General features: G+C 42.0%; 1 protein-coding gene across 3 annotated transcripts in view; it reads left to right on the forward strand.

The window, feature by feature from the left end:
• Positions 1–21682, forward strand: part of SLC12A2 (solute carrier family 12 member 2) — a 125921-nt gene that overhangs the window by 1351 nt on the left and 102888 nt on the right. The gene's annotated exons all lie outside the window — the stretch shown is intronic.

The following is a 21682-nucleotide window of genomic DNA, read 5'->3' on the forward strand; positions in this document are numbered from 1 at the left end:
AAGGAAAAGTAAGTTTCATTATTGTAATTGAGTCTCTTCCTTGTCTATCTTCTTTGCAGGTTCCTTTAAATTCTATTGGGTACTAGATATAACAAGACTTTAAGCTTCTGCCACCTTTTGGAGTAGTCAGTATGTTGCTGGAGACATAACAGTTAAAGCTTCTGCATAGTGTATAGATATGCTTTTCTAAAAGAGATATCCAGTTCAAACAGAAGTCAAGGGAAGTTCTATGGTCTGTTCTATACTGGGGTCAGAATAAATTATAGCAATGGCTCATTCTGGCTTTATAATCTCTGAATATCTTCAGATGCTGATATCTTGCTGAATGAAACCTGCGTTTATGGACATGGGTTAGAGACTTTTTAATTTTAAATTACTAATTAAAGACTATTTCTGGTCTAGGTAAAATTTGGCAAATGTGAATTACTTTTTGTTAAGACTCTTTGGAGATAAAAATAAGGAAAATTGTGTGTTCTGACCTCTTTTCATCCTAGCTCTCAATGCTTTGTATTAGCAGTTGTGCCTAATAGCATTGTTTTGTCTTCAGTAACTTTTTCCCCTTTGTACTACTGATTAGTGCATACCACAAAGCTATTTCCTTTTCTCATATATTTCTAATAGAATTTCACCTAAATTAATTTAGAGCTTAGCCTGTTTTAAATTCATGCTGCGTTGTATTTGACACTAGCTCATATAGTCTGCATCATTGATCTACTTCCTTCTGAATTCTAAATACTTAATTTAAAAATGCTCATTGCGTGCACTACATAACTCCTGCTAAGATTAGTAGGAGTAACACACATTGTGAACAGATTATACAGTATAATTCTCAAGTCATAACTTCATAAAAAATAGATAGTCAAACATTTGACCCAAGACAGTGGGAAGAGGCAACTGCTGTGTTTCATGCAGTTCAGAGCAGGTTTGTTGAGTCCTGTTAAAACCTTGAATCTAGAGCCACTTAAATAGACCGCTGTATCACCAAAAGTGCTGAAGTTTCCACGTGTCCAATGTAAATGCTAACACACTTCTTTGAAATGTGATGTTTTTCTATGTGTGTTTTCTATCTTATCGGTAACAATTAAATATTACTGTTGTTCCTATCATCTTTCTTGTCTTATCTCATTCATATTTCTCTCCCTTAGAATCCTGTTTATAAATTAATGTGGAACATGAGTGGCCATTTACCATTATTTTGGTTTCTTTCATGTATACAACATATAGAGTTTGTGCGTGTAGTATCTGGCATTAATCCAACATGTGGGGTGGGGAAAAAAATCTTTTTTTGGGGGGGATGGGAAGAGGGATAGTGCTTAAATATTCTTTCCATCACAATCCAACGTAATTTAAACCATAAGATTTAGAATTTGAACCTCAGAGGTTCGACAGGATTTCACGGCTTTGATTACAGCATAGCAATTGAAGAAGCAATTTAATTTTCTAAGCCTATGACTTCATGAGCTTTTCAACTTCCTTAAGCTACATTTTGGGGTGAAACTTTGCATGTTTGTTCTAAACAAGCATGATTCCTTGAACACATTTTATTAGGTAGAGTTTTACTAAGCTTCCTGAGTTATTATCTTGCTTCGGGGAGGGGGTGGGGGGCAGGGAGACAGCAGGGGTATATGTGGGGAGATAGTACTTCACAACTTAACCACTTATTATTTTGATGCTTTGCTTTTAAAAAATATATATAAAAACTTGTCATGGATTTGTTCCTTAGTGTAGACAAGTGTCTGTGTAAAAAAACTTGATACTTTTTCAAACACACAACTTGTTGTTTCTGTAAGTGTAATATGCGTTTTCCTCTAATTTTTGAACAATCTGGTATTACAAATGTATGAAAAGATAATTGTTATAATTGGAACGCTGCACATTGAATAATATTTAGCTCTTCAGTGTGCTTCACCTTCAAAGCACCTAATAGATAGTAGCAAGTAAATGCCCTCTTCTCTCCTGTCAGGTAGAGAAGTATCCTTAGTTTTAGAGATACGAAAAGTGAAATGGTGAGGGTAAGTCTGACAGATGTAGTTTGTCTGATAAAGGAACTTGGGCATTCTAAATACATGTGTATGTTATATATAATTGCATATAATGCCTCTGTCTTTACCTCTCTTGAAGCGTGTAGTTGTGGTATTTCTATTATATACGCATCTGGAGGCCACACAATGCTGCCATTTCTTAAAACATTGGGGTGTCGAGTTTAGAAACAGATGGCACAACATGGCCTTGTCAATTTCACCTGTGGTTTTTTTTTTTAAACCCTATGAAAATAAACAACCTCCCTCTCTTCTTCTCCCCCACCCCCCCAACTTCAGGTGCTTCTAACTTCCAGTCATAGGTTTAGACCACTAGACTATGCCTTTATTACATCTGCACACTTGAACATGATGCAATCAGTGAAGGATATTCTCCAGCTTTTTTGTAATACAAAAGTTATATTAATCTAATACAGTTAACAATTATAACTTGTGATTCTCACAATAACTGTAACTATCTTCATATACATGTGGACATGGCAAAGACTTAGTAGTGTAGCTCACGTAAATTGTCATTGTGCCTTTTGGGTATGTCTACACTACAGCTGAGAGCAAGCCTCTTGGCTTGGGTAAACAGACTTGCACTAGTGGGACTTAAGCTAGTGTGCTAAGTGTTGACATTGTTGCACTGGTGGAGATAGACCTAGGGGGTCAGGTGAGTCCAAGTTGCAGTGGCTAGCCTGAGTTTCTGCCTGCGCATCAGTGTCCACACTGCTGTTTTTAGTGTGCAGGTTTGAACTATAATAGCACAAGTCTGTCTACTGCGCTGGTAGTCTTGCTGCCAGCTACAGTGTAGACATACTCATTGAGGCCAGTATTGGTGTGTTACTTCAAATTGAAAGATGAGGGGGAAAACAGTCTTGTCTTATCTTATTTTAGTTTACTGTATTTTACAATACTTTGTATCATTTTCATTCTTTCCTTTTTTGCTTGTGTGGTTCTGGTATAGCTCACTCGGTGGGTGGAGGAAGACACATTTTAGAAGTCCTTTTTTGTGTTTTTTATAATTTGTGTGACTGGGGGAGGGGGGAAAGATGTAGTACCTGAAACTATTTGTTGTATAAAATTCATATGTTTATTTGAACAGTTGCACTGGTTTGGCATCTGGATGATACTTGAGTTGATCAGCCTAACTTTCTACTAATGGAAACAGAGGCTCGGATATAATTTTGGGTGTTTGAAGCTGTTTCCAGCTCTATCAGTGGGGAAGTGAGCGCTAGGAATTAGTAAATTCAAATGGATGAGTTGTTTTCTGTTGTATTCCACAGGGATTTGGAGCATTCAAATTTTTGAATTGCTCTGCTCCAGCTCCAGGCATAAAACCTACTGGTCCGCGCTCCAGCTCCGGGTTTCCACTCCAAAGCCCTGGTTCAAGTCTCATATTGAAATGGACGTACAGAGTGCCACATGCTGAATTTGTCAGGCTTTTGTGCTCAGATAGAGACCAGTCAGAGGGTGGGTGAGAGAGCCAAGCTCAACTTTGGGTGGATCAGTCTGTCCTTTGCTGATCTGATTAGTGACTTGATCCTTTAAAACAGTTTCTTCCCCTTGAGTTACTATAGGGTGTTAGGTAGAGGGACAGGCATGAGATCCCAGAAGTCATTTCTCCTATCACTAAAATGCTGCTTAGCATAAGTGCCGGTCCCTGTTGAACAGAGGTCTAGAATTGAAATGAGGGGTTATTTGGGGGTGGGACAGGAAGAGTGAGAAGAAAACTGCAGAGAAGTTCTGTTCTATGGAGCTATTTGGTGTTGTCTGACTTTCGCTGTGGTTTTCTTTAAAACCATGTAAGAGCCGGTTCTGTTACATATATGCCACTGGGAGAATGGGGGAAGGGGAGAGGGACGGAAATTTGGTCTTGAAGAGCATGAGGTGAGAGATGTTCTAAATTCTAAGCTGAAGACTTCATCATGCTTATAATACAGTTCTTGGTTACTGCTCTTCCAGGACTTGAACATCTCCAGTTAAAGGTACTCAAAACTAGACAGTATTGCAGGTGATGGATTGCCATGACTGTACATAAATATATTTATAACTTCACCTGTGGTATGTATATATTCCATTGGCTCAGCTTTGCCATTGTAGCACCATAATGTAGATGCTTTCTACATCGATGGAAGGGGTTTTTCCATCCCTGTAGTTAAACTAACTCTCTGAGAGGTGGTAATTAGGTTGACAAAAGAATCCTTCCATCGACCTAGCCACGTCTCACTGGGGGTTAGGTCAATCTAACTCCGGTACTTACGGTGTGAAATCTTTCCGCAGTCTGAGCAATGTAGCTATATTGATCTAACTTTTAAATGTAGATGAAGCAGTAGTGTAACATCCTAATATTTAAAACTTTATAAACTTTATGAGAAAGAACTTAGTTTTTAATGCAACACATGAAGTACTCCAACTCCTTAGTGCCCCTTGTTTGACCCTTAAGGGCAGTAGTATCTGGGTAGCTTCTGAGCCAAGCCTTCTCCTGATAGCTGTTCTCTACTCTCTAGCAAGTATAAATGCTGCTCTCTGAACATTTTATTCTGTTCTTTTGGCGAAGGGGCAAAGCTCTAAGGGGAAAGAAGAAGTTAAAGATGATCAACAGGATAGCAAAATTATGCCTATAATGAAAATAGTGTGGGGAGAAGACAAAGGAAACACCTACAAACTCAGAGGGGCAGTCGGGTGGATAAGTGGGAATCTGGCATTGTGACAGTATCAGGGAAGCAGAATGACAGTAAATAACATTCCCCTCTTTAGAGGTACTGGGCCAGATTCACCAGCTTGGCCAAATTATTTTTGGTACAGATTTTGAGGTGGAGCCAAAGTGACTTCCAGCCACATTCACATTCACCTGGAGCTGTCAGGTGCCAGCCTGGTTTCTAGTGTACACTAGAACAGCCTGGTGGTTGCCCGTATGCCGAAGGGGTCATTTTGACAATGGGATCAGCCAGATTCAGGGGCCTCTGACTGTGGTGCCTCTTCCCCAGCCATATCTCTCTGTTGAGGACTATGGCAATACCACTACAGCAGCTCTATCCCACCTGAGGATTGCCTTATGCAGGGGGGAATCTTTGGGTGGCTGGATCTGCCAGTGTTAGGGCTGCTGTTCATTATTGCTTCTCAGCCCTACTCTACACTACAAACCTATGCTGGTATAACTATGTCAGTCAGGGATATGGAAAATCCACCCCCTCGAGTGATGCAGTTATACTGACCAAACTCCTGGTGTAGACAACGCTATATCGATGGGAGGGCTTCTCCCGTCAACATAGCTACTGCCTCTCAGGGAAATGGAGTACCTACACCGATGGGAGAAGCTCTTAGTGTCACCAGTAAACGCTACAGCAGCACAAATATACTGGTGCAGCTGCAGCACTGTAAGAGTAGCATGCCATGAGAATCAGGGCCATTGTCTCTGTAAGATTCTCACTTCTGCATGGTAAGCATGAGGGATATCTCAAAAGAAAAATGACCTTGAAACAGGATCCCCTCCTGGAAGTCAAAGCCAACAATGCTCTAAATGCACTGAGAGGACCATGTAGCTATACTTTAGAGACGTTTGTGTGGAAACATCTTTGAAACAATCCAAAGGGGCAGTTTTCCATCAACTCATTGAGCCTTAACAATGCCTAGTTTCAGGCCAGCCGGATCGTTGCACTGTGAAGTACAATTAGACATCTGTTTAGAAATGGTCCTCTTAGGAATATCAATGGGATGGGTGTGGAAAGAATTCTGACAAGACTGTAGGGTTATCAGGGCTTAACTGGTATGTAACACTACAGCATACAGGCAACTCTTTCATGCTCTTTTCTTGTTCTCCACAATCTAACTCTTTAACAAAAGGTCTCTGCTGTTATGGTCACTGAGTTCCACTCGGGTCACATTTGAGACTAATGGATGAAGTCACATCTGCCTGTATTTGCAGAACCTGAAACAATAGTTCTAAGGGGTCCAAATTATCCCGTTCATCTCATAGGTGCTAACGTGGATGCCTCTCATAATACGTTAAATATCAACATTGTTTACTTCTTGCTCATCAGAGCATGTAACAAATGAGGGAAGTTCATGGTATGAAGATCTGCACAATACACTATGACAGCATTTTTTGGCACCACTGGTTGTTAGGCTTGAGAGAGTACTTCCCCTTTTTTTCCAACCCTACTCAAGAAGGAGCCTAACACGCTATGGCAGTTAAACTCCCATGGCTGGCCCAAGTTAGCTGACACGGGCTAACCCCCATGTGTTTAATTGTGGCATAGACCTATCCACAGGGTCAAATAGGGCATCTAAGCTCCCTCAAAGGGAAGTGAAGCTGAAGAAGCTCAGTGGATCATATGATCCCTCGAGGAAGTCCACTCGATAAAGGCCATGTATGTATTTGGACTCCAGTGAAGGGAACCTGAGACAGGAGAACATGCATTTTGGATATCCACTCGAACTTCTATGAGTGATGTCTCACATTGGTAAACTTACTTTGTTGGCAAAGCATGGAAGAAGTACCACTTTTTTGTTTTAAAACACCGAGTTAATGTGTATTTCCAACACTGCCTCTGGAGAGGCATTTTGGATGAGTCTGCAGCATTTCCTTATCATATAATCTGGCATAAAATAAATTGGTAAATAGCTCAAATTGAGAGAAACTAAGAACCTAAAGTTTCTGCCACCAGAAAACTGACCTTCATAGAAGAAACCTGAGTTTTCAGGTACTGAATGGATCAATCTAAACTTTCATCAACTTTGTCAGGATCACATTAATAATTGGATGGCATAGGGGGTTTTATTAAAAACAACAAAAGTGTCAATCCCTGTATTAATTTGATGGCCGGGGTTGCTAAGGTGTTGGTCTATCTCTGGTTAGTCTGTAATAGCTGTCAAACTAGGATGCAGTTAGACTTTCAGTTGGGATTGCAGGTAGAGAGCCAGCAGTCTTTGTGAGCCAAGTAGAGCAGTCGTTCTCAACCAGGGGCCTGGGGGCTGTGAGCAGGTTTCAGGGGGTCTGGCAAGCAGGGCTGGCATTAGACTTGCTGGGTCCTAGAGCAGAAAGCCAAAGCCCCATCACATGGGGCTGAAGCCCAGGGCTTTGAGCCCTGCCACCAGGGCTGAAGCTGAAGCCTATGCAACTTAGCTTCACGGGGCTCCCTGTGTCATGCGGCCCTGGGCAATTGCCCTGCTTGCTACCTCCCTAATGCTTGCCCTGGCTTTTATATGCAGAAAAACAATTGTTGTGGCACAGGTGGGCCATGAAGTTTTTATAGCATGTTGGGGGAGGGGAGGGTGTTCTGAAAGAAAAAGGTTGAGAACCCCTGAAGTAGAAGAAGTCCCCTTGGGCCTGATCGTACCTCCCTGCAAACCTTCTCTCTTTGGAGTTACAGGTTCATATGGAAGATGACCTTGAAAATGGTAATAGGCTCGGAATTGGCGGGTAACATTTTCAAAAGTGCCTAAGTGCCATTGAAAGTCAGTGGGAGGATTTAGGCTTCTAAGTTATTTAACCACTTTTGAAAATGTTACCCTTTATGCTTAATGATCTCTACCTTGTGACGGAAAGGCTGGGCTAATACCCTGGTTGAGGGATCTGAGTCCAAATTCTCAGGTTGATGGGACTGCCTTTAGCTCTCTGTAACAGTTGAAAATCTGTCTGGGCCGGTCGGTATATGGTCACTGAGTGTTTTTTCTATTGAGAATTGCAGAATCTATTCTGTGAGTTGGGCTGGTGGAAAGGAAATATATAGGTGAAGACATTCTTTGCTAATGTGGTCTCCTTCATGCCATGAGACGATTGGCAGCTTGTAGCAGTGAGTAGTAAAGAAACTCATCTCTGGTGTCCCTGACTAGTCAAAGCTGTGCTGACTCTCTCTTACCACCAGTAAGAATCGGTAATATAAATTGCATGATGACTATCTTCTCTGCCATGTATGTGGCAGCTTGGAAAATCTTATAGAATAAAGCTCTTTCCTGTGCTGCAGGGCTGCCGGCAGGTGCGACTTGGTGTCTCTCTGTTTTGTTTACTTGAACCAGGACCAGCTTGTGTAATACTAGGTCTCTAAAGGTTCTTAGACTGCTTGCATTTTCAGGACATCTGATGTGCAACTACTGTTTCTGGATAGACCATGTTCTCAGTGTGTGGCGTTCTGTATTCATAGTTCCTCTCATGGTGGACAAATCTGTCATCACTACGGTCTGGACGAGAGGTGTCTTAGTAATGGATTTCAAATTAAATATTGCCTCTTGTCTCCTACCATGCTAAAGAGGCTTAGAGTCTGTTAGCCAGGTGTGCTGTGAAAGTCCTTGTATTGTTTTCTTCCATTAGGACCTCAGAGTCCACTTGAAAACCTTTTAATAGTGATCTGCCATGGAAACTACTTGGAAGGCTTTGTATTCCAATAATTAAGGCTACGATTTAGTCATGAGTATTTTTAATAAAAGCCCATGACCTGACCATGACTTGTACTATAAAAATCCCTGACTAAATTTTAGCTGGGGGGCCGCTGCTCTGGGAGGTCCCTGGAGGGAGCTGTTGCTGGGAGAGGCGCTGCGGGGGGGCGGGGATGTGCCCTGGGGCCAGCGGCACCAGCTGCTGGGGGCTGCTGAGCAGCGGCTGATCCTAAGCAGCGGTCCTGGAGGCAGCCGGCAGTCCCCAGGTCCAGCCGCACCAGCTGCTGCTCGGGCGGTATCCAGGACCACCTGCCTGGGGCCACCTGAGCAGCCACTGGTGCGGCTGGCCCCATGACAACTCCAGCAGCCACCAGTGTGGCTGTCCCTGGAGCCACCTGATCAGCTGGCCCCAGAGCCAGCCACACTGGCCGCTGCAGAAGTTATGGTGGTTGCAGAAAGTCACTGAATCCATGACTTCCTCAGCTTCTGTGACAGACACGGAGCCCTACCAATAACTACCAGAATCCCAGCAGTCAGTCTTGAATTCTAACAACTCCGGCACCCCAGTGGTGACAGATTGATGTTTCAGCACTCACCAGAGTGTTATCTCTAATCCCTCAATTGTCCAAGTATCTACACAGGATAGGAGTGCATTTAATAAAAAAAAATGCAGAGCTTATGCCACCACAAAAGGCAAGACATAACTGGCAGTGCTGTTCTTGCTACAGCAAATCCTACTGTTGTTTAGGAAGTATCTCTATATGCTTGTAAGCATCTTCAAAGTCCAGAGGATGCACAGTCATTCTCTTATATCCAGAAGAGGAGTGATGGTTCTTGGGGTAATGACCTTGAACTTTTTTGACTAGATATTGATGCAGTTTCCTGATCTCTGTGTGTCAGGAAATATCTAGAGTAAACCCCCTTTCGTCTTTCACCTGTGACACTGCCTTGATTGCTCTTTGCCAGGCCAGATTGGATTTCCCTGCAGCAATTCTTCCTGGCATTGATAAACACAAAAACATTGTGGTGTGTTTTTGGGGGGAGAGGGGAGTGAAATGCATGCAGTCAGGATGGCTTTCTGAAACCTAATGTCTGTGTGTCTGAGTTGAGCAGGGACAATCAGGACTAAAAGGCTTCCAGTCTGCTTCTGAGAATAAGGTCCAGGTAATGGTGTTGACTAAAGGCATAGAAGCCCTCTACACCAATATTCCACACAAAGATGGACTACAAGCTATCAGGAACAGTATCCCAGATAATGTCACAGCTAACCTGGTGGCTGAACTTTGTGACTTTGTCCTCACCCACAACTATTTCACATTTGGGGACAATATATATCTTCAAGTCAGCGGCACTGCTATGGGTACCCGCATGGTCCCACAGTATGCCAACATTTTTATGGCTGACTTAGAACAACGCTTCCTTAGCTCTCGTCCCCTAACGCCCCTACTCTGCTTGCGCTACATTGATGACATCTTCATCATCTGGACCCATGGAAAAGAAGCCCGTGAGGAATTCCACCATGATTTCAATAATTTCCATCCCACCATCAACCTCAGCCTAGATCAGTCCACACAAGCGGTCCATTTCCTGGACACTACTGTGCTAATAAGCGATGGTCACATAAATACCACCCTATACCGGAAACCTACTGACCACTACACTTACCTACATGCCTCCAGCTTCCATCCAGGACACACCACATGATCCATTGTCTACAGCCAAGCTCTAAGATATAACCGCATTTGCTCCAATCCCTCAGATAGAGACAAGCACCCACAAGATCTCTATCAAGCATTCTTAAAACTACAATACCCACCTGCTGAAGTGAAAAAAACAGATTGACAGAGCCAGACGAGTACCCAGAAGTCACCTCCTACAAGACAGGCCCAACAAAGAAAATAACAGAACACCACTAGCTGTCACCTTCAGCCTCCAACTAAAACCTCTCCAGCGCATCATCAGAGATCTACAACCTATCCTGAAAGATGATCCTTTACTCTCTCAGATCTTGGGAGACAGACCTGTCCTCGCTTACAGACAACCCCCCAACCTAAAGCAAATACTCACCAGCAACCACACATTACTGAACAAAAACACTGACCCAGAAACCTATCCTTGTAACAAAGCCCAATGCCAACTCTGTCCACATATCTAGTCAAGTGACATCATAGTAGGACCTAATCACATCAGCCATACCATCAGGGGCTCGTTCACCTGCACATCTAACAATGTGATATATGCCATCATGTGCCAGCAATGCCCCTCTGCCATGTACATTGGCCAAACTGGACAGTCTCTACACAAAAGAATTAATGGACACAAATCTGACATCAGGAATCATAATACTCAAAAACCAGTGGGAGAACACTTTAACCTGTCTGGCCATTCAATGACAGACCTGCGGATGGCTATCTTACAACAGAAAAACTCCAACGAGAGACTGCTGAGCTGGAATTGATATGCAAACTAGACACAATCAGCTCAGGATTGAATAAGGACTGGGAATGGCTGAGTCATTACAAACATTGAATCTATCTCCCCTTGTAAGTATTCTCACACTTCTTATCAAACTGTCTGTACTGGGTTAGCTTGATTATCACTTCAAAATTTTTTTTTTCTCTTACTTAATTGGCCTCTCAGAGTTGGTAAGACAACTCCCACCTGTTCATGCTCTCTGTATGTGTGTATATATATCTCCTCAATATATGTTCCACTCTATATGCATCCGAAGAAGTGGGCAGTAGCCCACGAAAGCTTATGCTCTAATAAATTTGTTAGTCTCTAAGGTGCCACAAGTACTCCTGTTCTTTTTGCGGATACAGACTAACACGGCTGCTACTCTGAAACTAAAGGCTCAGTAAACCCTGGAAGCCAGTTGATGCAAAACCTATCTTATCCTACTCTGGAAGGAAGGACCCCTGGGGTGAGATGCAGGCCATAGAAAATGCAATGCTATGTTTCTTCCTTTTGTAAAACCAGTCTACATGCTCCCCAAACAGCCTTTTTCTGATCTAAGGTGGCTACCCAGTTTCTCTGGAACTTTTCTAGGGACCCAGGTGCTTGCAGACCTTTGGGCATTCACTGGTGAGGGTGTGTCCATTGTCACCATATATAGTATCCAATATTGCCCATTCCTCAAGATGAGCCAGGTGTGCCTTTGAGGATGAGAGAATTGACTAGGATAGCGGTTTTCATACAAAGCTCAACCTGACTTTTGGTCATGTAGCCTTTATTTCTCTCCCCTTTGTCTGCCTTCAGGACGGAGGCAGCTGTGGGAGAAGTCAGTCACACGTTCTCACCACCTGATTCAAAATGGGTGTAAGGGCTCAATTCATATTTCATAGGGATTCCTGGGTCCCTCATTTATGGCCCTTATAGATTACTATGTTGGCTTCAACAATTATCTTGGGCAACTTTGGTAAGAATTTGGGGAGAGGTTTGGTGGAGAATGAGGTCCTTCCTTTTAAAGTCAAGGTCTCTGTTCCCCTATAGGTAGGGATGTATTTAACATCAGGATCCTCTGATTCATCTAAGTCCAGATAGGGTGAGTTACTATCTTCAACCTGTCCCTATTCAAGGGGGAGCCTTGAAAGTGGTTTGTGAAGCATCAGTATAAGAGGGACAGGCATGTTGGGGTTGAGGCCGGAGCTTTTTATGCTGAATTCTTCCCCTCTCCCTCCCCCAACTGTGAACATCAGTGGAGGCAAAAAAGCATTCCAACTGCATGGAGAGATCCTAACTCTCCACTGGAACATCCAGTGAGACCTGAATTGTTGTTCTCTGTTGCACTTCAAGCTTGAGAATGCAGGAGGGTAAAATTAGGATTCCTTGATGTAAACTGGTTGTTTGATCTAGGAGGGGTGGTTTGCCTTGATTTAGGTGAGCCTCTTGTAAGAAGGCTGTGCTTCATTCAGTAAACTGAAGTTTCCTACCACAGACTCGAAGTGTCTAAGCAGATTCATAACGGAGCCCTTGAACTCAGTGTTGTTAGTGCTGGGCATTTCAGTGGGTCAGTTAGACAATTGGGCTTATGGGGACATGGAAGGGAGGTCTGTGCTGATGTGGGCTTTACTGGAACCAAGTCCTGATGCGTCAGTTTCAAAGCTTTGACCTTTGAAGCTTTTCAGCCTGGCTGTATGCTGACTTAAAAAAATCTCCCTTGGGTGCCTCAAGCAGGGCTTGGAGGTTTTGCTGATCTTTCTCTAGTGCATTGTAATGCTTGTCAGGGGCAACAAATGTGCATAATGTGGTCAAGTGAGGTAGACATGCAACAATCAGAGTAGTCTGATTTCAACACTTTGTTGCACTGATAAGGTTTGAAGCTTCTAAGCAGTCTTCCTTCCTTTTTTAATGCTACACTGTACTTGCAAAAGAAGAGAAGTTATTCATATACTGAACCATCCAGGAATTTGTGTGCCAAATGCTTTGATAGTTACTGAGCTGAAATAGGTGCTGAACCAAATAGCATACCTGATACTGGTGTACAGAGAACAGGTCAGGCTTTAATTAGGAGTAAGGGGAGTATATAGCAGTATTGTATTTCACCACCTTTTTTGAGCTGCCACCTTGTTCTCCCAGATCTAAGCTTTCATAGGGAAAAGTGTTTTGTGACTGTGGCTGTGAAAATTTACTCAGTTCCTGTTTTGAAGACTAAATAATGCAGTGATATCTGTCTGAGCCTGAAACAACAGCACTGAGAGGTCTGTTCTTGTATTCATCTTGACTCTGATGCCCAGTGATCTGTTCGCATCAGCTGTTTCACTGCTGATCAAAGCATGAAGGGAAGGATCATATCATGAAGATCAGCGTAATTCACTGTGAGGGGGGACACTTGGAAGAGGATCACTTCCCCCCCCCCCCTCCAGTCCTGAAGGAGCGCAGTCTAAGAAGCCAAGTAGGGCATTTGAGGCCCCCTGACGGGGAACTGAACTCAGCGGAGCATGGGTGATTGTAGTTTGAACACTTGCACAATCTACTGTGAGTGGCAGCTCACTACTCCCATGCTTCTGCCCTGAACTTGACCTCTGGGATGGGACTGATTGTTGAAATGTCCAAAACAAAATACATCTCATGAGGCATTAGGAAAATGCCAAAAAGAAAACCCAAAACAAAACCACAACCTGGTGGGAGGGGAGGGGAAACACCCTGAAACAAAAACAAGAAGTTAGGTGGAAAACAACAAAAATGTTTCTGTATTGTGTATTGAGGGGGAAAATAGGTGTCAAAACACCACAGATATGCACTCAAAAGCTTTGGCCTCTGTTTAGTATAGCTGTTTGAGACTTGACTAGAAGGGAAGATAAACGATGGTTTAAAAAATAACCAGTTCCCCTGGGACTCTGACAAGTTGGAGCAATGGCTGAAGAAGCAAAGTCTCTAGTGAGAGCTCCTCTGCTGACTGTGATAAAGAAGAAATGTTCAGAGGGCATGGGAAGTGATGGCAAGCCAAGCCATGACATTGGGTTTTGATCATACTCTACCACTGCACTCAAGAATCACATTCTAGAGTTTAATGCATGAATGATAAACTTTCTCTGAGGCTTGGTCTACACTAAACCCCCAAATCGAACTAAGGTACGCAACTTCAGCTACGTGAATAACGTAGCTGAAGTCGACGTACCTTAGTTCGAACTTACCGCGGTCCAGACCCGGCAGGCAGGCTCCCCCGTCGACTCCGCGTACTCCTCGCGGCGAGCAGGATTACCGGAGTCGACGGGGAGCACTTCTGAGTTCGATTTATCGCGTCCAGACAAGACGCGATAAATCGAACCCAGAAGTTCGATTACCTGCCGCCGAACCAGCGCGGTAAGTATAGACAAGCCCTAAGGCGCTAAGACCCAGGAGTAAGGAACTGGCAAAGATAGTATCTTCAGGTAAATGACATTTAATCTCACTTCCTTTTACTTTTTTGAAGGGCCACAGTCCCACCTCTGGATTCTTTCTCTGTTCAGCTGCCTCCCAGTCAGCTCCCCATTCCTTATGAAATATCTATCTCTTCTTCCCAACTCTTATTTTTTAAACATTGGGATGATCTCTTCTGGGCATTGTGCTTTTTTTAAGTGCATAGTACTTTCACAAGGGATTACAACTGGAGATATTCAGCTTCAGAATAACTTTTGATAAAGTGCACAGCATGGAGGACAGACTTCTAAGTGTGTGCCGTCTTCGCTGCTGTTTCATTCTAGATTATCACTCATTTTCTACTTGACCTTTTTATATGAGAGAACCGTTACATCCTTTTCAGTGTGGGAGAGAAAGAGATGGTATCCAGACTCTGAAGGGAAAATCCTTTATTGGTTGTTGATAGGATCTGCTAATGAGCATTTAGGTGGGCACTTTTCCTTATTTAAGACTTAGGTGCCTCCTGTATTACTCTTCCTCACCATCAGCACTATCATCTTATAAGATCCAGTGTCTGAGTAGCAATTTGTCGGGATATCCCAGTAGGACGAATAGCAACTGACTTAACATTTGAGCCAACGTTCTTCATAACTGTGGGACCACCATTTCACCAGCTTGATGAAAATTTACTAAATATCCATTCACATTTTTTTCCAAGTAGTACTTCTAAAAACTGATCACTGTTTTCCTTTTAGAAATAATTAAATAAAAATGGCTACTAAGTGTAACTAACAACCTACCTGCAGATTTCCTGTTTTCTTTTGTTGATGGGACAAGAAAGATATCAAAAATCTCTTGTACTTTTGTTTTCTTCCAGCTCTTACAAAGTCCCTGCGATCTTGGAAAATCTTTCAAGTGTTACCCGAAGCAATGTCATTCATACCAAAATTTATCATAACCAGTGGAGCCTCAGCCTTCAGTATTGGTTTGTTCCACTGTGATGGTTGGGATCCTTCCCATCCATTTACCTTTTGGGTGTTTGTTAGAAAGACTTAAACTGCTCTAAAAGCTACTGTTCATTGGGCAGTTTTGAATGTCTGAATCTACTGGACATTCTTTATATCCTACTAGCAGGAGTTTGGGCTTCTCTCCAGAGGTTCAGGATCAGTTGTCTCAAGCAGAATTAGGTTAGACTGACATTTTGGTCAAAATGAAGAAAATGGGAACAGTTGCTAAATCTGTAGGATTAGCACTCTTAGCACCGGGATTGGCAAGTGCAGAAGGAAATTGCCATACTTTTCCAGGAATGCTACTGGCAGCATTACTAGCATGCTAGGAAACTTGGGGGATAATTAATATTAAACCCAACTTTTGTTAAAGCAATACTTCTAAGTAGTTTAGAGGACATTCTCAAAAGCTTATAAATCTGCTCCATCCCTGTAAGTCTCTGTCTACATCTCTTAGAGAGTTATAACTTCTTTGCATTTCTCGTTGCCTGAATGCTCAGCTAACTTTTATTTTGGAGACTCTGACCCACTTTTGGGGGGATTTGCTCTTACTGCTATTACAGTTTGATTTTTTTAAAAACAATCCCAGACTGTTGTGTCTGCATGGAAATCTTTTGTTACTCCCAACTTTAAGATTTATACTCAACATCTAAATTAATAAAACTTGTAGAAAATACCTTTTTTTTTGGGGGGGGGGGGGGAGGGGAGGGGCATCTCTGTAGGTATTCAGTAATGGCTGTTCACTTCCACTTAGGTCTGCAGGTTGAAGCTATGTCTGGATAGTTTATAAAAGCCTGGTCCAAAGAAGCAACAGTGACTTGGTACCTTTTGCCAGATTTTCTTCAGTTTGGTTAGTCTCAGCTGTATTAAAAACATCAGTTAATGTTTGTAACACTGTACTTAATTCTATCAGGAAATCAGTTTTTCTTCACGGGGTTTGGTTCCAGAACATGGTGGAGTACAGTCTTTCTGATCAGACAGTAGTAGATAGGGTACATGTTACACTATTTAGTCTCAAAAGGTGAAATATATCATATCCTATAGTGTTTGAGAACATCTTCAGACTTGAGTAATTATCCCACGGAATTAGCTATCTGGGTTGACTGCTTGCAATATATATTCCATTAATACATATACATACATACACACAGAATTCCTTTAAAACAATTATGCCTTGCTATTCCATTACAATAGATAGATAGATATATCCAACCTAGGCTGGAAACTTTACTAATGGAGTGCACATGATTTTCAGGTTCTGGAAGCCTATTTTCATGTGCGCTGGTATTGCAGGCCATATCTGGCTCTTGCTGGTTTCCCTATGTTTGAAAAAAACAGATGTTGCGCTGACATAGGAATTTACTAATCCATTTCTCATACTCTTCCTAATCCTGTTTCATGGCTGGAACAGAAGTATCCAAAATAAATTGGTAGAAGTCTCAAGCCAGTCATTTAAATACAGATTTTAAGTGGTAAATCTTACTTTTAGGTGGTTGGGCAAATTTAGCCTTTTTATGCTATCCACAGAGAGACATCTTCACAAGTTCCTAGCTAGACATATGACATAACTGAAAGCAGTATTCCTCACTCTCTCTAAGGTTCCCAGGACCACCAGTTAGATGAGGGTCATTTAAACATAAAGCTAGTGTATGCATTCCTCTTCAGTATAGATCAGGCAGTTATAACACTTGAATAAGTTCAAACATTAGTGTGGTGACAAAGCAATGCAAAGTATCTGACATCTGTTTTACAATAGATTTCAGTGTTCTTTGGTGAACGTTTTAATACATCCCCCACAAACTGAGCATAGCCTTCCATTTTAAAATCCCTCCAGGTATTTCATTTTATTTTACCCTTCAGTCACCTTCCCCTCCTCTTCCCCCTCCCGCCCGCTGCCCCCAAGCCTTGGTTGGGAGTATGTTAATGTAGTGGTCACTATATCAGCAGGACTTTTTCATATATAAGATGTCCACAGCTTCTAGCTGTAAACTTCTTCATGCTATTAGAAAAATTGCTTTACAAAAAGTAATTTTAGAATGTAAGCATGGAGGGGAAGATGGGAGGCTGCTCCCCTACTGGGGAAGAGCTATGGTTGCTTGTATGTCTTAATTATGCCTTTTCATACTTTAAGAGGTTTGGGTTTCAGTTTCAGTTTCATCTCAACTCTGAAATTTTATTTTGGATTGTAGTTGTGTTTTATAACTGACTAAAAAACTTCCAGTTCTGATCCGTACAATTAACCTAACTATTTTAACAATGGTATCAAATATTCTAATCTCAAATTATTTTCTTTCTAGTCACAATAGGATTTCTTACATGACAGCAGTTAATGTTTTGTTTTTTCTCACCCTCTCCTAAAATATTTTAGAAAGGACTTTTTCCCCCTTTATTCACAGTTAATGTCTCCTTCTGATCTATCTTGGAATTTTTGGCCATGTCTACACTACCACTTATGTTGGTAAAATTTATGCTGCTCAGGAGAGTGGAAAACCTCCCCTCCCCCCAAGTGACATAAATTTAGCCAGTATAAGTGGTAGTGTGTTTCTCCTGCTGACATAGCTACTGCTGCTTGTTGGGGGTGGTTTAATTATGTTGACGGGAGAGCTCTCTCCCATCTGCTTAGTGTCTACATGAGGGGTCTTACAGTGGCACATCTGCATCTCCACAGCTGTGCTGCAGTAAGGTCTCTAGTGTAGACAGTAGTCTTTGTTCTTGGTAAAAAGGTTCAAAGGGAGGAACAAATCAATCAAGAATTGCTCATTAATTTCTTTTCATTGATAGCCACTTAGTTTCCTTATAGAGGAGATGTTCTCTGTCAGATGAATCCCTAAGACGCTGCCTTAAAGAGGAAGTGATTATTTTCTCTGAGACGTAATGGTGGTCTGAATTTTATACCAATATCTGCTTTGTGTTTCTATCCTTGGTTCAGTACTGCTTGGTACTTATTTATTATTTAATTAGAAATGAAGAAAGGTCTCAATATGTGTACTTCTCTCAAACCTTCATTCTTCACAATGAGTCATATTTTTTTATGCTGAATGCTTAGTTGTATTGTCAAAACTGATGGGGGGGGGGGGGGGAAGAGGCGAGAACTTGGCAATGCACCCTGCAAAGCATAGTAGGTGCTTGGGGTGTTGTCACTTCCGAATAGTAGATTCTGGCAATGTGGAGGCAGTGCATCTCTTCATCTCCAGTCTGCAAAAAGTTAACTTAAATATGGGTAGGTTTTGCAGTATTCTATTTTTATTTTTTATAATTTTGACAGATAATATCAGTGTTTATTTTAAGCATTTTTTTCTGTTTTTAGTGATTTAAATTTTCAGTTGTGGGCAATTATGGGAGGGCTAAAACAATTTATTTAATGACAGTAGATGTTGAAATTCAAAGTTAAAGTTTTATAACTGTTAAAATAGAAATTGTCAACATCACATGTGAAAATATACAAATATCCAGTAAATATCCTTTTCTTGCTTTGCCTATCCATAAATTATAAATATTGATAAAATACTTTTTGTTGGTTGTATGTGTACAGTGAAATTGTTTACTGACATTTACTGTTAAAAATCTAATCCTTCCAAGCCTAAATATGGAGTGGGCTTTAACTCTTTTAATTGATTTCCCTGATGCAAATTTAAGTGTTGCCAATGCATCCGTTCAGTCAAATGGTTAACAATATTGACACTTGGATTGTCACAACTGAGCTTTAGTGTTGACATCCCATTAAGATGAACAGAGATCTATATGGTGCCTCTTAGTCGTTTATTTTGCACACATGAGAGAGACAATTTTGCATCTGCGTAATCATAAGGTTAGGCCTTCTTAAAGATTTAGAAATCTTCTTAAAGATTTAGCAATATAACGCACAAAAAACCCTTAGATTTTGCTGCAATGGGTAAACCAATGAAGTGGTATCTCCTGAAGTTTGCAGATAGTTCCATTGCTTTTGCTGGTATTCTTCGTTTAGAATTCTGAGCAGCATCGAAACGGTCACAAACGTACGTTTCATGCTATTGCTTGAGAAATCTATGAAAAGTAGCGGAGATATGCACTGGTTAGGGTTTTCTATGCTTTAAAATGTTAGAGCGGCGCAACTACACTGCTGCAACTGCACCACTGTAGCGCTTCACTATTGACACTAACCTGTGCTGACAGGTAGGTAATCCACCTCCCTGAGAGGCGGTGCCTAGGTCTACAGAAGAATTCTTCCATCAACCTAGTGCTATCTGGGGCTTAGTTCTGTATAACTGTGTTTCTGTAGTGTGGATTTCTCATGCTCCTGAAAGAGACATAGCTATACCAAAATAAATTCCTAGTGTAGACCAGGCCTCAGTCATTGGTTAGGAGGACCAAAAAAGCAGTTTGGGAATGGAGCAGAATCGCTCTAAGAGACCTTTCCCTCTTGCCTCCCTGGCAGCAGCCAGGAAGCTCTCCAGCAGTTGGGACAGGGTGTGTGAAGAAGACTCAAATTTGAGAGGTGATGGGAAAGACGGAGTCCCCATGTATGATTCAGGTCTGGTCTACACTAGGAAATTAGATTGGTATAACTGTCGCTCAGGAGTGTGAAAAATCCCCACTACTGAGTGACACAGTTAAACTGACCTATCTAGAATTCTCCCATTGACTTAGGTACAGCTTCTTGGGGAGGTGGAGTATCTGCACCAACAGGAGAACCCCTGTGTAGGTAGTGTCTTCCCTGAAGCACTACAGCTGTTCCAAAATGTAGTTTTTTAAATGTAGATAAGCCCTCAGAATAGAAATCTCAGCATATCCCCTTTTCCAGTAGCTTGGGTCAGTGGTGGAACTGAGCTTCTATAAAGACATTGCTGGTGGGGATCTAATGCCCCTTGTCCTTTTTTTGTGTCTGTCGCTGGGTAAAATGTTAAGTTATTTAGCTAAAGGGTGTCTGGTAACTTTTTTTCAAATGCTTCCCTTACTTATACAATTTTTGTCCACTTATTGCTGCGGATTCTCAAGATGAGAGGTGTTTGAAATAATAATCTTACCTTTCTTACAAGTTAGTGTTCCCTATGTTTGGTCCATATTTCTTGTAAAATACCTAAGGCTCAAGGAGAATCTGTCTAGACATTTGCATATTCTTGATCATGGTAGTGTCTGTGGACTCCCCCGTCCCTTTATTTAAACGATGTAAAAGTGCACGATCAGCACAAACATTTGGGAAGTGCTAATTACTGAGGGAAAGCAAGTTGAAGAGTCTAATTTTACATTTAATTCTGAAAGTGTTTGGTTGCTTGGTCACTCTGGAGTTGCACAGCCTGGGTCCAGGTCTGTGAAGACGGTCTCCTTACTCTCAGGTAGTTAGGGTCCGTTTCAGGGAGGGTTCTGAATATTGGAATAGAGACATTGAAAGGGGAACTAGAACTGTAGAGTAGTGATGTGTTGCTGAGTAGAATGGCTAATGCAGCCATTTCAGCTCTATCTAGGCTGTGTGGCTTCCATCATGAATCCACAAGGCATGCTTAGCCTCTGACCTGTACACAGTCTTTCTTGTTTAGTGGTAGGCCTACACTTTTTACAAAGGTGAGCTCTGCAGCTCCACTATCCTGAGGCTGGGTCACTGACTTTAGCACCTTATTTGGACCTGTTAGAGAAGCAGCAAGAAACAAGTTTAGATACCATTTGGAGACTTACTCCTCCTGGGAGTCATGCAGCCAGCAGATGTTTTGCAGGACAGCATTTTCAGAACATCCCAGCATTTATTAGTCAACTAGAATACAGTATGGTTGGGATCCTTCATTTAGAAAGTGAAAGCAAAGCTAGTATGCCTGGACAAGAGATTCGGGTAATTCTGCCAATATGGACAAAGTGTCCAGGATTCTGCCTCTCCCATTGCCTACATCTCCAGTCTTCAGGCAAGCTGTTTTCCCGTGTTCTGCCTCCTTTGGCTGTCAGTTGTTAAAAGTTAATTTCCAGTCATTGATCTTACTTTGTCTTGCTAAGGTTATGCCAAATGTTGACAATTCTTGACAATTCAGTTCATACTAATTGATATGCCTACTGCCCTAGTCCCAGACCCCAGGAAACAAAAGTGGCCATACTGGGTCAGATCAAAGGTCCATCTAGCCCAGTATCCTATCTTCTGACAGTAGCCAATGCTAGGTGTCCCATAGGGAATGACCAGAACGGGGAATCAAGTGATCCATCCCCTCTCACCCATTCCCAGCTTCCGATAAACAGAGGCTAGGGACACCATCCCTGCCCATCCTGGCTAAAAGCTATTGATTCACCTATCCTCCATGAACTTATCTAATTCTTTTTTTGAACCACATTATAGTCTTGGCCTTCACAAGGTCCTCTGGCAAAGAGTTCCACAGACTAGGAAAGAAATTAACCAATTCAGTCCTAGTAGGTAACCATATAAAAGTGAGTAGGGAAATTACGTCATACTTCTTATTAAATGTATGTACTACAGAAATT

This window comes from Chrysemys picta, chromosome 6, assembly GCF_011386835.1.
Source record: "Chrysemys picta bellii isolate R12L10 chromosome 6, ASM1138683v2, whole genome shotgun sequence".
Lineage (NCBI taxonomy): Eukaryota > Metazoa > Chordata > Testudines > Emydidae > Chrysemys > Chrysemys picta.